Below are 5,020 nucleotides of genomic sequence, written 5' to 3' on the forward strand. Positions count from 1 at the left end.
CCATGGATGTCGTTCTTAGCAACTTGTGGGAGGGAGGGGGGGGGAAATATTGCATTTGTCCCATCAGGAATTTGCACTTGATTTTCTCAATGATTTTCTCACATTGGGGGGGGGGAGGGGAGGCGGCAGGGCAATCGGTGCCTGTCTCTCCTCCCCCCACCTCACCTCCCATTTGTGGCTTTCAGAGCAGGCTGAGAAGATGCAAAACTTTGCCCTGTGGCTGCTTGGAAGGAAAATTGGATAATTCCACCCCTTCTGTGTTTGTCAGAAGGACGGTCACACACACATTTTGAGATCCAAATCTGTCTGCATACAGCCTTCTTTGCAGCAGGGTGGGGGCTCCTTGGACTCTTGTAAACAGAAGACAAAATATTCTTGAAATTGCAACCCTGTCCCGCTCCCTGGACTTGCTGGGACATGGACCCAGGGCAGCTGATCTCTGGGCTGATGCAGTGGAACCGCTCCCACTCTTGCAAACTTGGGCAATGAACTGTTGTGCATCTCTGGAACAGCCTTTTTTCTTCTGAAAGCAGCTTCCCCCATCCAGCCCTGAGCGCAGGGAGGGGGGGTGCTCAGCCCTCCCCCACAGATCCAGCTACCAGGCTTTTGTTACCTCTGGGCCCCTGGGATCCCCCTCGGCCTGGCGTTCCTCTCCAAAAAAGGAAATGGCCCAGCTGCCTGTGGCCGGCAACATCTGGATCCCATCCCAACATGAATGGGTCACGACTTGCTTTGCCTGCCTGATTTATTTGTGGGGAGGGAGTGGGAGGGTGGTGAGGTAATGGGGCAAGGCTGGAAGGCGACGGTGGGGGTGGAAATGGCCTTGGATGCAGGAGGCTCCTCTGGCTGGGGAACCACAGGGAGGGAAACTGCTGGGCTGGGTGACATGGGGGGGGCGCGTTGTGGCTCAGGCAGGGAAGGAGGGTTTGCAAGGAGGTCTGTGAGGCCTGAGACCTTTGCTTTGCTCTTAGATGTGCCTCTCCCCCACCCCACCCATTCATTTTTAGGAGTTGCAGCACACTCCTCAATGCTGACTTCGACATTTCCTTCCCTGGAACCCCAGTGTGGGCCACTGAAGGGTTTAAGTTGCAAAGCAAAAATGCATGCTCAGCAGTTCTTAAAGCCTTGGAAAAAGTGCCTTGCTGGATCAGGCAAAGGCCTGTGCTGCCAAGCAGAAGCTGCCCCCTGTGGGCCATGCTGGGCTTGCTTCACTGGGCTGGTTAGTTCTAGATGCCCACCGCCTGTTCTGTCCAGGAAAGTCTTTCCAGGAGAGATGAGCTGGTCACTTGCTGGCTTGTTTGGACCTGTTTTCACCTGTGCATGCTGGGACGGGGGGGGGGGCGGGTAGCCACTCCTCCTTGGGCCCCTTCCTTTTGCCAGCTTCACAGTCTTGGAGTGAGAAAATGCTTTTGAACAGTGAAAGGGGGAGAATCTTACACATACCCATGTGCCTTTATCAGCCATGCAATTGCCTGCTCCCTCCCTCCCTCGGCACCTGGCCCTGTTTATCTAAGTCTGCATGCCTTTCCTTTCCAAAAATGCCCCTTTAGTGCTGTCCAGGGCAGAGACTCAAATCAGTTTCCACTGGCACTCTCCCATGTCACAACAGGAAGAGCAGTTTTCCTATGCTCCTGCCTCTGGTTCAGCCACTTGCACCCTGGGCAGGACTATGGCTTGAGGTCCTCAGTCCCCACCAGCAGCAGCCTGGTCTTCCCTGGGACAGTATCTAGTTTCAGAGGGAGGTGGGCTAGGACTCTCCCCAAGGGCTGCTTGCAAAACCCACCCCACTGCCTTCTCCACGAGGGGAAAACTGTCATACTTCCAAGGAGCTCAGCTGGGCCCTGGGACTTATAATTTCTGCAGTGTTGGGAAAAGAGCTTCCTGGATCAGGCCAGAGGGGGCCCATCTGCTCCAGCATTCTCACCATGGCTAACCATGTTCCTCTATTGGAAGTCCACAAGCAGGACTCGAGTGCAAATAGCAACTGCCTCCACCCAGGGGTGCCAGCCATGGTCCTGAGTGCCTCTGCAATTGCCTCCCACTGTGAGGAGGCTATTGATGTTGGGAAGGGGAAACATGGACAGCTTAAGGTTTGTGCCCCACAGGTGGCTCTGCTGAGACAGGAAGCATGGCAAGATTGTAGAGAGATGTGCAAATCAAGGTGTGCTGAGTTATGGAGACACGCATCACATTCTGCCTGTCTGCTGGGAACCCCCAGCAAGAGGAACGAGGGCTTTGCTTCTTCCCAAAAGGGGCTCGGTTAGCCTGCCCAACCTGAAGATGAGTGCTGGCCTAAGGTATGTGGCCTAGGCACTGATGAGCTCATGGGTCGACCTGACCCAAGGCTGTGAGTTGAATTCTCTAATCCCTGGCATGCCACCTGGTGGACTCAGCCATCCCCTCCCAACCACAACACGGCCTCAGCTCAAAGCCTCCAGGGGAAGGCTCTCTAGAACAGAGCCGGCCTCCCATCACCTTGCTCAAGGAGCTACAGGCAAGCGCTTGGGATATGGGCACGCAGGTGGTCAGCAACAGCAAGTCTGCACAAAGGAAGAGCCAGGGAAGGTGGAGCCTAAGTGGCAACTGTGGGGCTGTTGCGGAGACCACAGTGGTTTGGTTCACTAGTTCCAAGAGCAAAGATCCCCAGGCCCATGTTATTATTAATTTTATTTAGAGCATTTGGAAAGAAGGGCTCAGGGCAGCCTAGGTACAATCAAGACAAGACAGTCCCTACCCACAGGCTGACAATCTAAAGAAAACTCAAAACATGACACACAAGGGAAAAGAGACAGGCAGGGAAGAGGAAAATCAAATTCCAAATTCAGGCACCAATTTCTGAACAGTTTCTATATTGGCCAGCTGGCTCAGTTCAGGGGCAGGAGGTGCCTGATGGAGCTAGCCCTCTAGCAAAGCTGAAGAAATGAGCCTTCTGCTTCCCATCTCTGCCACTGATGCAATGGCTGTCCCCAGGATGACATGGAAGGGAAAAGAGACCTGATGGGACTGGCCTGTCCCAGCATAACTGATAATGGAGTGAGCTCTGCTTCCCAGCTCTCCCACTGCTGTAATGGCTGCCCATGGTAAACTAGCAGCTAGCCTTGCCTTTCCCATAGACACAGCCTCCCTGTCACACACATGTCCCACAGCAGCAGTACAGGCCTCTCTGCTGTCCCAGCACAAGTCGGGTGGAGGGCATTTCCTAAACAGTGGACTCTATTCCCTGTCCCTACATCCCTGGTCCTCTTCTAGGCAGCTTCCTCATCCAGCCAGTGCCAGAAGCAGCTGTTTCAGGTCAACGGGAGAAGGGATAGATGGGTGAGGAGGGGGGTCCCCAGCTGCAGTGAGTTCTTCCTCGGCTGAGGGGACGTTCTGCTCCATTGTGGGGCTGCCTCTCCACTGCCATCGTTCTCGCCACTGCCACCCAGAAACGGAGAGCTGATCTACACCTCAAAAGCAAAGTGAAGGTGGCAGAATTCTGGACTGTATCACTGAGAGGCAGTGACCGGCCCAAGGTGAGCTTCATGGCCAAGTAGTGGCCTGACACACTAGCTACTGTACTACACTGGCTTTCTACAAAGTGCAATTGCTGCTAAAGGTCTTCTTTTTCTCCCCTGCACCACTTTTCTACACTGCACTGCTGTAAGACGCTTCCTCCCTTACAGCAGGGAGCAGCCTAACCCTACCATAACCCCACACCCAAGGGAAGTATTCAGCACAAACATGGAGTTAAGCTTTCTATTTGCAAAGGCCTAGAATCACTCTGGGAATCACAACCTGGATGTAGGGAGCAGGGAAAAGAGTAAGCATGGCCTTAGCAACAGAATATAATGGTAGAGCTGGAAGGGACTCCAGGGTCATCTAGTCCAACCCCCTGCAATGCAGGAAGCACTGCTCAACAATCCCTGCCAGATGGCCATCCAACCTGGCAGATAATCCCTGGCAGATGGCCATCCAACCATCCAATCTCTGCTTAAAAGCCTCCAGGGAAGGCACTATGGTCCTCCCAGGCTGAGGTACAAGTACTCAGGGGACACCCATCCCCTCTCCTCCCTCTGCCCCTTACAAACCTCTCCTGTGCCCTCAGGTCTCTGCTAGGTGCTCCAGGCACTGACCACTGCTTGCTACTGTGTGCCTGTCTCCTAGAGCGCTTCTCTCCTGAGCCCCTGCATCTACGTTCGGAACATTTAGGTTAAAATCTTGCATTTGAGGGTATTTCAGTAATGCGAATGCAACACAACAGAATGTAATTATTATAAAAATTTCCTTTATAGCCGAAATATAAAATAAAGAATAAGAAACTAGGGCAGGGGAGCAACACCCTTCAAATATGCTTTGTTGCACCACAAATGAGAAGAGAATGAGGAACTGGGGGTGGGGGCTCCTCTTACACCCTCCTCCCTCACATCTGAACTCAGTGGCAGCAGGACTTGTGCCACATTTAAACCTCACAGGATCCCCCAGGAGGGCACTGGATGGGTCGGGAGTCAGGACTCACTAATGGGTTCTGATCCAAGGTGGTTTGCGAGAAGAGCACTCCATCATGCAAATATACGATAAAAGAGTAAGAAATGGGTCCCCAAATGCCTGCTTGGGTTTGCACTGTAGGGGGTTGGACCAGATGACCTATTTAGGGACCCTATATGACCCCTACAGGCATAGCTGTCAACGTTTCCCTTTTTTAAAGGGAATTTCCCTGATTCCGAATAGGATTCCTCGCAAGAAAAGGGAAAAGTTGACAGCTATGCCTCAATGATTCTATTAAAAAGTGGGTCATGGGTCTTGTAAGGTTGGAGATTCCTGATCCAGGGTATTGGGTGAATGGGAGGAGGCAGCTGTATTTCCTCGCCGGGGATCAGGGCGAGCTCGAGTAAGGAATTCCGGCGAAGCCTCCTTTGCTCGCCCCGCGGCTGACGCTTCTCCCTCGTTCCATCCCAACGGGAGGCGTCGCTTCTCCTCCTATCCGTGCACGCGTTCTCCTCTGCACGTTCCTAGTTCTTCGGCTCTCCGCCGAGCGGAAGTG

Source organism: Podarcis vaucheri (genome assembly GCF_965113315.1).
Source record: "Podarcis vaucheri genome assembly, chromosome: 7".
NCBI classification, from domain to species: Eukaryota; Metazoa; Chordata; class Lepidosauria; order Squamata; family Lacertidae; genus Podarcis; species Podarcis vaucheri.